The sequence below is a fragment of the Convolutriloba macropyga genome, chromosome 8, assembly GCF_964194025.1.
Source record: "Convolutriloba macropyga chromosome 8, txConMacr16.3, whole genome shotgun sequence".
NCBI lineage: Eukaryota > Metazoa > Xenacoelomorpha > Acoela > Convolutidae > Convolutriloba > Convolutriloba macropyga.
Window position 1 is genome coordinate 38,088,671 of NC_134475.1, and position 13,695 is coordinate 38,102,365.

At 37.0% G+C, this 13,695-nt stretch overlaps 1 long non-coding RNA gene across 1 annotated transcript; it reads right to left on the minus strand.

Annotated features, from left to right (window-relative positions):
• Nucleotides 1-277: 277 nt before the first annotated feature.
• Nucleotides 278-10,649, minus strand: LOC142344716 (uncharacterized). Its single transcript, XR_012759274.1, has 2 exons — nucleotides 10,395-10,649; nucleotides 278-1,387 (listed from the first exon to the last, which is right to left on the minus strand). It is a non-coding gene; the product is annotated as an uncharacterized LOC142344716 (long non-coding RNA).
• Between the last annotated feature and the right edge of the window lie 3,046 nt (nucleotides 10,650-13,695).

The window sequence follows — 13,695 nt, forward strand, 5'->3', positions numbered from 1 at the left end:
GTTACTTATTTGACACTTGATCAAAGAAATAAATTCTTTCTTTCTCTTTCTTTGTTACACACACACACACACACACACACACACACACACACACACACACACACACACACACAGGCACACACATATATATATATATATATATATATATATATATATATCCAATGCAGAGAAAGAATGAGTTGATGCTATGGTTACGCTCAATGTCTATGGTGGAACATAACAGAAGTAAGAAAACATGGTGGGGGTCTCGTTCCATACTCGAGAATAAGCTAAAAAACCAAAACTAAAAGTTTCTTTTAATCAAAAACAGAGTAACATGTCTATTTCGTTGATCGATCGATTCATGTTGCAAGTTTGTGCCTCAACGAGAGAACAATAGTGAGATTATTTTCCGCATAACTTGGGCTCAAGGAGCAATCACGCTCAGCCATTAATGTGTCGATTTCATGAGGATAGCAGAATTTGAGGGAATTCCATGTCTCAGTTTCCATATATATTTCAAAATCCTTCGAGATAATATTTGAATCTCTTCGCCTTATGGCTAACACATCGATGCCTCAAGATTGCAGACCGTTAATTAAAACGCGCCAATGGGTGCTCATCGACTTCTTGCAGACATCCTTCAATAGTGTGACCTTCTGCGTGTGCATCAAAAGCCTGTTCCGTCTCAGAGCGATGATTCAGCACATCGAACATTGAGGGAACAACTGGTTGAGTGCACCACAATACCATAAAATTTTCGGCTGAAAAGGTCCTCGTACACCACCTCTGGATTTTTGGCTGATCGAATAAGTCGTACATTAATTCTTGTACCAGAACTATGTGGGCAAAACGGGAATTTTTATCGTTGTGGACACTTGGAATGCATGAGGCATGTTTAATACCCAATGTGATTGGACATCCTATAGCAGAATACGGATGTGTTTTTTGGCACATTCTGCAGATAACAATTGCAGAGTCATCCATGTAAAATCCGAGTGCTGACAGAATTACCACTTTAATCTGATTATCTGTACCTTCCCAAAAACTCTGAAACTGTCGGGCAAAGCTAGGCAAACAGCATTTGATCTCCAGGCACACTTTTCGCACTTCAGGAGTTGGGACAGATTCAGCAATCTTCTGGCAGTTGGGGAACTCTCTCGCGTGAGTAATTACAATTGAAATTGCCGTAGTATTATCTGTATACAAAGACTTCCAACTACAAGCGCTGCATCTCAAAAACCTATTTGGCATCGGCTGGAACCCACAAAGAAAGAGAAACTCGTTCATTAATTTGCACATGACCACAGTTGCTCCGGCTAAATAATCGTTTGTCCCTTTTACAGACAATGTAAGGCTATTGATGATGGGATCGCAAAACTTGGTTCAAAAGTTCCGTTACAAATACCTCTAATCACCGGACTCACAAAAGACAATATTTTGCACTTACTCACACTAGTCCAGTTTGAACACCGTAAAATAATCTTAATAATGATACTAAGTCATACGGTTTTATGGAATCTTAGCAAACATACTAAGATGATAAATGGTTTCGGATCTTTTTCATTTGTTCCTGCTCCAGCTTAGCGGGTGCATATTATTTGGACACCCCAGATACACCTGCCATATTTTTTCAGAATGATTAACTGCGTACTGGCACTTGTTCTGTAGCTGGGGGTGCAAATGTATTGGGGCAAAAAGGAAAAATTCCATGGTTTCTTAGTAAACAATTTAGTAGGAGCTTGAAAATCATCATAACACTTTTTTTGTGCTAAAAAATATGATTTAGTAGTTCTTAGTGGTTATATATGGAAAAAATTATGCACCAATTGTCACGTTAGTCTGAATAACGTAATCATTCATCACAGAAATCTTTTTCTCAAAAAAGCGAGGAAGTTTATTTGAAGAGATAAATAATTCGAACAAAATAATTCGAAATTTAGGACAAAACTAAGGAACTAAGATGATCCAGTGTAGTTCATTAATCTAGCTGAGCACAACATTTTTTAATGTTGATTCAGTTTGTGCAGAAACCGTTGATCCATTGGGGATGCATCACCAACTATAAAAAAAAATCGAATATAAGAAAACATTGTCTGAATTTAAATTACTACGTATGAATACGTGTGAATAGGCATTTGGAAAATAGAGTGGTTTGAAATTAATGAGTACAGCAATGTGACAACACAATGATAATATGAACCAAAACTTTTTCTTTCAATTTTTGGAATTAGGTGCACTGTTAAGGCCTTTAATACTATAATTTTCTCCTAAATGGTCCAAATATGGTTGGTGGTGTATTGTACCTGGCATGGATGAAAATTAGTATCCTTTTCAGAAAAACATTAATAATTGTCGGCGTCCCCAAATTTTCAAGTAAAATATCCGTTTGATCAGCATCGGAAGTAAAACATCCATGAGTTTGATAAGCATCGCGACGGAAGAAAATTCATGTCTCAACTGATTCGCATCACTGGTCTCTGTTCTCAGTGATCCATTTCAAAACGTTTTTTGGAAACGCTCGATTTCACTGAATTCTTTTCTCAACGGTTACGCACCGCTGAATACATAAAGAACCGGAAGTAAAGCGATTTATACAACTCGAGCTTAACTCCAATCCTCACATCAGAGTTTAAATTCCTTCATAGCATATTCAGAACTCGATTGGCCCCGCAAAATCTGAAATCCACATCAGGTCTCCAAGAAATGTCTTGACGGTAACAGTCTTACTTCTCAGTCTATTTCCTAGAAGTTTCGGTTCACATTGAGTTCCTTCAAACAACCTGGGCATAGTTTTCTATCTTTGGGCCCATTTTTCTACTAGGTGTAGATCATTCTGCGAAAACCATAATGGGCGCAGTTGCTGAATTTATTTTCTATTGACAGCAGTTTGAAATCATCTCCAAAAAGAAAGGGTCCTGTGAAAACAAACACTTCACGGAGATCGTTGATGAAAAAGTAGAATAGAAGTGGACCGAGAAGAGAAATCTGCTGTACTCCACTCGTACGTAGTGTTTTCTGTGCAAGATAATCTTTCAAAGCCTCAAAAAGAATCAAAGCATTATATCATACTGTTTACAAATAAAAATCATATACGGTTTGTTCTATTCATTGCAATACCTTACTTAGAAGCTTATGTCTTATATAGAACCACATATGTTCTTTATACGCATACCGAGAATGTTCATCCCGGGAGAGTACGACTTCAATATTCGGATCTTTTCCGTTTGTGCCCCCTTCACCAGTACGTCATGCAGCCCCAGTTACAGAGCACGTGCATTCTCGCAGTCTGTGCTAATATTATATTAGACGTAGTAGTAGTAAGACTCAATTCCTTTTAAGAAAAGGTTTAAGTAAAACCTTATCTTAAAAGGCTTATCTATAGTGAAAGACTTCATTCCTATTAAGATAAGGTTTAAGAAAAACCTTATCATAAAAACCTTATCTTTAAAAACCTTATGTGTGCGACAGCTACTATCACAACAAGCACGTGCATTACATAGTAAATCAATAATATTTCACGTGCGTCTGGTGGGTGCAAATAATATGTACCCACTAAGCTGTGGGGGGCACAAGCTGAAAAGATCCGACTATTCATAAGAACTTTTGGATATATTTTGTTCCCAGCACCTTAGCAGGCATATATCTTTTACGCCCCCCAGATCAAAAGCTTCTTTTTACTAAGAAATGTGCTATAGAAAACAAGGCAGCAGAATAGGCCCAATTTTCATTGAATTCTTTTCTCAACGTTGACGCACAGCTGAAGCCACAAAGAAGAATTGGAGGTAAAGCGATTTATACAAACCGAGCATAACTCCCATCCTCACATCAGAGTTCAAATTCCTCCGTAGCACATTCAGAAATCGATTGAATTGCGAAAACTGCAATCCACAGCAGATCTCCATGAAAAGTATTCGCTGACGGTAGCAGTCTTATGTTGCAGTCTATTTCCCAGAAGTTACTGTTCGGATTTAGCTCCTTCAAACAACCTGGGCAGAGTTTTCTATGTTTGTGCCCAATTTGTTCCGTCTCACACATTTCTCTACTGGGTGTAGATCACTCTGTGAAAATTATAATCGGTGAAGTGTCAGAAATTATTTCCTATTGACAGCAGCTTGAGATCTGCAAAGAGAAAGGGTCCTGTGAAAACAAACACTTCGCGGATATCGTTGATGAGAAAGCAGAATAGAAGTGGACCGAGAAGAGAACCCTGCTGTACTCCACTCGTACGCAGTGTTTTCTGTTCCAGATAGTCAAAGAGAACTTCCAAGAGGCAACAAGCAACATCATATGAATTATATATGATAATAAATGCAAACAATATGGGGATATTAAGGCAAATAAAAACTATTTTGTAGAGTAAATTCTGATATTTATGAGTAAACCAACTGGACTCATCAATATTAAACAATACATTATTTGTTGAGACTAAAATTTTCTATTCGGCTATATAGGACCGGGCGGCGTTAACGAAAAAAAAAACAAAGCATAATATTCTTCCAAAGCGTCAAAAGAATCAAAGCATTATATCTTAGGGTTTATATACAAAGATCATATACGGTTTTTACTATTCATTACAAGACCTTACTTAGAAACTCATGTCTTATATGGACCTGTATCCCACCAAAATTACCTGCGAACTGCAGCTCTGGCTCGGTGCGACACCAACAACAACAAGCATGTGCATTACATAGTATAATATTATGTTAAAATATTTCACGTGCATATGGTGGATGCAAAAAATATGTACCCACTAAGCTGTGGGGGGCACCAACGGAAAATATCCAAATATTCAAAAAAAATTTTGGATCTGTTTTGTCCCCACCACCTTAGCAGGCATTTATCTTTTACGCCCCCATGCTCAAAAGCTTTTTTAATAAGTCAAGTGCTATTGAACAAAACAAGGCGGTAGAATAGGTCCAATTTTCACTGAATTCTTTTCTCAACGATGACGCACAGCTGAAGCCATAAAGAAGAACTGGGGGTAATGCGATTTATACAAACCGAGCTTAACTCCCATCCTCACATCAGAGTTCAAATGCCTCCGTAGCATATTCAAAACTCGATTGACCTTGCAAAATCTTAAATTCACAGCAGGTCTCCACGAAAAGTATTCATTGGCAGTAGCAGTCTTACGTTGCAGTCTATTTCCCAGAAGTTACGGTTCGGTCGGATTTAGCTCCTTCGAACTCAACCTGGGCACAGTTTTCTGTTTGGGCCCATTTTCCGTCTCACACATTTCTCTACTGGAAGATCATTCTGCGAAAATCATAATGGGTGAAGTTGCAGAAGGTATTTCCTATTGACAGCAGTTTGAGATCATCGCAAAAAAGAAAGGGTCCTGTGAAAACAAACACTTCGAGGAGATCGTTTAAGGAAAAGCAGAATAGAAGTGGACCAAGAAGAGAAAACTGCTATACTCCACTCGTACGCAGTGTTTTGTGTGCGAGATAATCTTTCAAAGATAGGTCCAATTTTCACTGAATTCTTTTCTCAACGTTGACGCAGTTTATAAAAACCGAGCTTAACTCCGGTCCTCACATTAGATTTTAAATTCCTCCGTATCATATTCAGAACTTGATTGGCCTTGCAAAAACTAAAATCCACAGCAGGTCTCAATGAAAAGTCTTTGTTGACGGTAGCAGTCTTACTTTGAAGTCTATTTCTCAGAAAATTCGGTTCAGATTGAGTTCCTTCAAATTCAACCCGGGCACAGTTTTCTGTTTGAGCCCATTTTGTTATATCACACTGGGTTGTTATATCACTTGTTGTATTTCTCTACTGGGTGTAGATCATTTTGCGAAAATCACAATGAGTGAAGTTGCAGAAGGCATTTCCTATTGACAGCAGTTTAAGATCTTCTGCAAAAAGAAAAAAGGGTTATGTGAAAACAAACACTTCGCGGAGATTGTTGATGAAAAAGCAGAAAAGAAGTGGACCGAGAAGAGAAAACTGCTGTACTCCACTCGTTCGTAGTGTTTTCTGTGCGAGATATTATTTCAAAGCGTCAAAATAATCAACACATTATATCTTACTGTTTACATACAAAGATCAAATACAGTTTGTACAATTCATTGCAAGGCCTTACTTAGAGTTTTACGTCTCATATGGAACCACATATGTACTTTATACGCTTACCAAATATGTTCATCCGGTGAGCATACGACCTCAATAGGACAGCCCGTTAAAGAGAACGTGCATTATCGCAGTTTGTGCTATTGATGTTATGATACAAAAGCAACTAGAGTACTAGTTCCAAACGGAAATAAGCCAGTATCCCTCCAAAATTACCTGCAAATCGTAGCCCTGTGCAACAGCTACAACAACAAGAAGCACGTGCATTACATAGTAAACCATTATAAAATTTTTCACGAGCGTCTGTTGGGTGCAAACAATATGTACCTTCTACGCTGTGGGGGAGGGGGCACAAACGGAGAAGATCCGTTTATTCATAAGAACTTTTGGATCTGTTTTGTCCCCACCACCTTAGCAGGCATATATCTTTTACGCCCCCATGCTCAAAAGCTTTTTTAATTAGTCAAGTGCTATTGAACAAAACAAGGCGGCAAAATGGGTCCAATTTTCACTGAATTCTTTTCTCAACATTGACGCAGTGCTGAAGCTACAAAGAAGAACTAAAAGTAAAGCAATTTATAAAAACCGAGCTTAACTACGATCCTCAAATTAGATTTTAAATTCCTCCGTAGCATATTCAGAACTTGATTGGCCTTGCATTAACTGAAATCCACAGCAGGTCTCAATGAAAAGTCTTTGTTAACGGTAGCCGTCTTACTTTGAAGTCTATTTCTCAGAAAATTCGGTTCAGATTGAGTTCCTTCAAATTCAACCCGGGCCCAGTTTTCTATGTTTGAGCCCATTTTGTTATATCACACATTTCTCTACTGGGTGTGGATCATTTTTCGAAATTCACAATGAGTAAGTTGCAGAAGGCATTTCCTATTGACAGCAGTTTAATATCATCTGCAGAAAGTGTCCTGTGAAAACAAACACTTCACGGAGATCGTTGATGAAAAAGTAGAATAGAAGTGGACCGAGAATAGAAATCTGCTGTACTCCAGTCGTACGTAGTGTTTTCTGTGCAAGATAATCTTTCAAAGCGTCAAAAAGAATCAAACCATTATATCTTACTCTTTATATACAAAGATCATATAAGGTTTGTACTATTCATTGCAAGACCTTACTTAGAAACTTATGTCTTCTATAGAACAGCATATGTTCTTTAAATACTTACCGAGAATGTTCATCCCAGGAGAAAACAACTTCAATATTCTCATCTTTTCCATTTGTACCCCTTCCCAAGTACGTTATGCAGCCCCAGTTACAGAGCACGTGCATTCTCGCAGTCTGGGCTAATATCATAGTAGTATTAGTAAGTCTTGATTCCTTTTAAGATAAAGTTGAAGAAAAACCTTAAAAATCTTATCTTAAAAACCTTATCTGTGCGACAGCTACTAACACAACAAGCACATGCATTTTATAGTAAATCATTAATATGTCACGTGCGTCTGGTCGGTGCAAAAAATATGTACCCACTAAGCTGTGGGGAGGGTCACAAACTGAAAAGATCCGACTATTCATAAGAACTTTTGGATCTATTTTGTCCCCACCACCTTAGCAGGCATATATCTTTTATGACCCCTATGCTCAAAAGCTTTTTTAATAAGTCAAGTGCTATTGAACAAAACAAAGCGGTAGAATAGGTCAAATTTTAACTCAATTCTTTTCTCAATGATGACGCACAGCTAAGCCATAACAAAGAACTGGAGGTAAAGCGATTTATACAAACCGAGCTTAACTCCCATCCCCATATCAGAGTTTAAATTCCTCTGTAGCATATTCAGAACTCGATTGGCCTTGCGTTAACTAAAATCCACAGCAGATCTCAATGAAAAATCTTTGTTGACGGTAGCAGTCTTACTTTGCAGTCTATTTCCCAGAAGTTTCGGTTCAGGTTGAGTTCATTCAAACTCAACCTATGCAAAGTTTTCTATGATTGAGCCCATTTTGTTACATCTCACACATTTCTCTACTGGGTGTAGATCATTCTGTCAAAATTATAATCGGTGAAGTTGCAGAATGTATTTCCCATTGACAGCAGTTTAAGATTATCCGCAAAAAGAAAGGGTCCCGTGAAAACAAACACTTCGCGGAGATCATTGATGAAAAAGCAGAATAGAAGTCGCCCGAGAAGAGAACCCTGCTTTACTCCACTCATACGTAGTGTTTTTTTGCAAGATAGTCAACGAGAACTTCCAGGAGGCAACACCCAACACCATTTGAATTAAATATGATGATAAGTCCAAACAATATGGGGATATTAGGGCAATTGAAAACTAATTTGTTTCCAATATTTACGAAAAAACCAATTGCACTCATCAATATTAAACAATACATTAACATATGGTGAGCCTAAATTTCGCTATTCGGCTATATACCACTGCGCGACGTTAACGGGAAAAAAATCAAAGCATCATATTCTTTCAAAGCGTCAAAAGAAAGCATAATATCTTACTATTTATATACAAAGATCATAAACGGTTTGTATTATTCACTGCAAGACCTTACTTAGAAACTGAAGTCTGATATGGAACCGTATGTGTTCTTTATACGCTTGCCAAAAATGTTCATCCCGGGAGAACAGGACTTCAATGTTCGGATCCTTTCCGTTTCTGCCCCCTCCCCCAGTACGTTATTCAGCCTAAGTTACAGAGCACGTGCATTCTCGCACTCTATGCTATTATAATTATGATATTAATGCAACTAGGGCACAAATTAAAAACGGCAATAAGCGCCTGTATTCCGCCAAAGTTACCTGCGAATTGAAACTCTGTGCGACAGCTAACAACACAACAAGCACGTGCATTACATAGTAAATCAATAATATTTCACGTGCGTCTGGTGGGTGCAAATAATATGTACCCACTAAGTTGTGTGTGTGTGTGGGGGGACACAAACGGAAAAGATCTGACTATTCATGAGAGCTTTTGGATCTATTTCCTTCCCACCACCTTAGCTAGCATATATCTTCTACGCCCTCATGCTCAAAAGCTTCTTTTCCACTATGAAATGTGCTGTAGAAAACAAGGCAGCAGAAAAGGTCCAATATTCACTGAATTCTTTTCTCAACGTTGACGCACAGCTGAAGCCAAAAAAAACTGGAGGTAAAGCGATTTATACAAACCGAGCTTAACTCCCATCCTCACATCAGAGTTCAAATTCCTCCGTAGCTTACTCAGAAATCGATTGGCCTTGGAAAATCTGAAATCCACATCAGGTCTCCAAGAAATGTCTGTTGACGGTAACAGTCTTACTTCTCAGTCTATTTCCCAGAAGTTTCGGTTCACATTGAGTTCCTTCAAACAACCTGGGCATAGTTTTCTATCTTTGGGCCCATTTTTCTACTAGGTGTAGATCATTCTGCGAAAACCATAATGGGCGCAGTTGCTGAATTTATTTCCTATTGACAGCAGTTTGAAATCATCTCCAAAAAGAAAGGGTCCTGTGAAAACAAACACTTCACGGAGATCGTTGATGAAAAAGTAGAATAGAAGTGGACCGAGAAGAGAAATCTGCTGTACTCCACTCGTACGTAGTGTTTTCTGTGCAAGATAATCTTTCAAAGCCTCAAAAAGAATCAAAGCATTATATCATACTGTTTACAAATAAAAATCATATACGGTTTGTTCTATTCATTGCAATACCTTACTTAGAAGCTTATGTCTTATATAGAACCACATATGTTCTTTATACGCATACCGAGAATGTTCATCCCGGGAGAGTACGACTTCAATATTCGGATCTTTTCCGTTTGTGCCCCCTTCACCAGTACGTTATGCAGCCCCAGTTACAGAGCACGTGCATTCTCGCAGTCTGGGCTGATATCATAGTAGTATTAGTAAGTCTTGATTCCTTTTAAGATAAAGTTTAAGAAAAAAGGCTTATCTATAGTAAAAGACTTAATTCCTATTAAGATAAGGTTTAAGAAAAACCTTATCATAAAAACCTTATCTTTAAAAACCTTATGTGTGCGACAGCTACTATCACAACAAGCACGTGCATTACATAGTAAATCAATAATATTTCACGTGCGTCTGGTGGGTGCAAATAATATGTACCCACTAAGCTGTGGGGGGCACAAGCTGAAAAGATCCGACTATTCATAAGAACTTTTGGATATATTTTGTTCCCACCACCTTAGCAGGCATATATCTTTTACGCCCCCATGCTCAAAAGCTTTTTTTACTAAGTAACGTGCTATAGAACAAGGCGGTAGAATAGGTCCAATTTTTTAAACCACCGACGCACTCTTACTTTCTCTGTAGAAATCATACATTACAGATTTGTATAAGGTCGAAGATTAGAGTCCGTTGATTTGAGTCGACGGTTGGTATTGCCTATTGAAGCTTCTTAATCTTGTAAAACTTCAGATTCAATGTTTGTGGGGTAACAAAGTAGAGCATTTTAGGATCACTGTTTTCCGTATCAATCAAGAAAACTGGAAACAAGAAGTCCATTGCAGCATACCCTTCTGAAAATGCAAATAACATAGCAAAACAATTTTTCAAGGCTAAATCAGTAATTGACACCTGAAGTTTCCGTAAAAAAATTCAGAACACAAAAAATTGCGGGGAATGTAAATCGCACTTTCAAAATTGGGTACCAGCAACGTTCTACGTTGAGTACCTTACCGCAGCAGGTGCTTATGCGTGGTGAAAAACAACGGCTTGAGATTTGGAAAAGAAAAAAATATATCTAAATAAATTTCAAGCATACTTAAGAAAAACGCAACACCATTCTGAAAGGACGGTTCTTTAGGCAAGAGGCCTGCTAAAGTAAAAGACTCAAAAACAGTTACAGAAACAATGAAATCTAAAACCATGCAAAGAAGATGAGATGAATTGATTAAAGTCTCATTATGCCAAAAGCAAACAAATATATTTATGGAAGTAAAAAGTCTGGAAAACCATTTGCCATTCCAAAAACTTGCATCGAATTGATGGATCAATCCCCCCCCTGTTCTTTATTAGCACATTACTATGCGAGAAAAATCTCATACCCACTAATATTGTCAAAACTGATTGAACTACTTTTAGGAAAAATACATCGGTGCCCGGATTCTCCTTCAACAGAAATTCCAATAAGCCAACTATTTTTATAAGGAAAAATTTTTATACTATTTTATAAGGAAAAATTTTCGATTGAATTTTTTAGAATGTTTCCTAGAATTGTTTTAATTGTCATCTCAGACAAATGTAAATACATATTCATTTTATCTTTTAACAATTTGTAAAACAGTTTTAACCTGACGATGAACGTAAAGTTCGAAAACGTTTGTTTTAAGTATTGGAAGTAATTTTAATTTGACAAATTGGTTTCTTTTACACCAACTATTTTTCTACAATACAGAGGCAACCTTACTCAAAACTTTGCAAGCAAATTGAAGAAAGTATGCGAATTGCAAGTGGATTTTACAACGCGGAAATTAAGATCATGCCTTCCCACCCTGAAATCATCTTTCGATAGAGACCTGAAATCCCACGTGGTATATGAGATTAAATGTAATGGATGCGGATCCATTTTTTAAATGTAATGGATCCGCTTGTTTGCCCATTTATGTTGGGCAAACAAGCCGGCATGTTACCACAAGGATAACAGAACATTGAATGAAAAATTCTGGACGCCTGTCGGACAGTAGAAAAACTAATCATTATCGAGGCTATATACATCAGCAAGCTGAAGCCGGCACTAAAAACACGCAATGAATATAGGGGCGGGAACTCACGTTAAAATATTAGTTCAAATTATAATTTTGACTAGATGAGGATACATAGGGCAAAAAACATTTTGTGCATAACAAAACGAAATTTGCAAAACTTCCAGAAGATGGATACTTAAGTTTAGGGCGAATTCGGAAAAACCCTAAAAATACACGAACATGGCCAAAATCGAAAAATCCGCAATGGGAATGTTTTTAAATAAATTGATAACAGATGTAAATATGAGTTGTAAATAGGCTAAACATTGTATAAAAGGAAAAACTTTCGATTGAATTTTTTAGAATAGTTCATAGAACTGTTTTAAGTGTGGTCTCAGACAAATATAAATACATATTCATTTTATCTTTTAACAATTTGTAAAACAGTTTTAACCAGACGATGAACGTAAAGTTCGAAAATGTTTGTTTTAAATATCCGAAATAATTTTAATTTGAAAAATCGGTTTCTTTTACATAACTTGCATTGAGTTCATGAATCAATTTCCTCCTCTTTTTTATTGGCAGGTTGCAATGCAAGCAAACTATCACCCTACGCTCTAATATTGTCAGAACTGATTGAATTACTTCACTTTACGCGACTACTTCGTATTCTGCTTAAAGAACTGTATTCCAGTGACAAGGCTACTGAGATTCTGAGATCAGCTATGAAGTAATTTTTGGGACTAGCTAAAAAGAGTTAAAAATCGATATAAAATTGTTAAATTACTCGAAAGTTTTCGCAATAACTTCCATCGCCAGAAGTTTAAAACTTGTTAAATAAATATTCAGAGATTTGCATATATACAGCAACGTGTCTTGATTATCTATTTACATTTCTTTAAATTTTTGGAAATTTTTAGAGTTTTCAGGCTTCAAACTTGTTTAAATGTTAAAAGAACTTTGAAACTTTCAGTCTTTTTCTGTGTGAGTTTTGAGTAGGAGATTTTTGTTTTGATCAGCAAAATAACGTTTGTCGTATGACAGTTAAAAATTTTTGGAGATAACATGCAGTCTGCAACATTTAAAAAAAGATTGTGAAAATAAAACATTCTTACGAACGTTTTCGACCTCTGAGTTCATCGTCAGGTTATAAACAACACAAAATGCTAAAATGAAAAGCCAGAAAATAAAATACAAATCAGTAAATTCACTCATTCAAGGATATATTTAAAAAGAATTTTTACATATCTACAGTCGTATCTACAGAACTTTTATCTGAGTAAATATACAATTCGATTTGATGTAGCAGATGCATATCGACATGTTTTTTATTGAACTTCGGTTTTGTTCAATTGTAAAACTGAAATTTTCAATTCATAACGTGTCCTTCTTTTCAAGTTGGAATTTCATCTCCAAACTATGCTTTCAGTGTCAATTCTCGTAATTGTCAGTGTTCGTCGCACGTGTTGTTGGCGCGCTTCAGTGTTCTTATATAGAGCGCCTCTAGTACATTCTGCGCTCAATATTTCAGAATTAGTTCCCTACTTATAAACTCGTCCCGTGTATTCGGTTGTGGCTTGCGTCCACTAGTGTGTATAGATTCTATGGTCATATGTTTTTGGCACCGCATTCCATTACATAATGTCCCATTGGCGAACCAATTTTTTGATGCTCAGAAATTCGCATGGCGAAATTCCGACACATTTGTCCGACATAGGCGGAATTGCATCCAAAACAACTGAGTTCGTAGACCACATGAGACTTCAGATTGCTATCAAAACTGGATTTCAGGGATGGTAGGCAAGTAAATAGTTTTCGCGTTGTAAATGCGGTTGTCAATTCGCACAATTTTTCCAATTTTCGCTTCAATTGCAGGCTGATGTTATCTAGATACTGCAGGAAAAATAACGGTTTAACATCTTTCGCTGGCATTTTCTATCCGTTTCAATTGAGGTTTGATTATGATTTTCTGTAAAGCATCGTTGATTATCTTGGAAGTC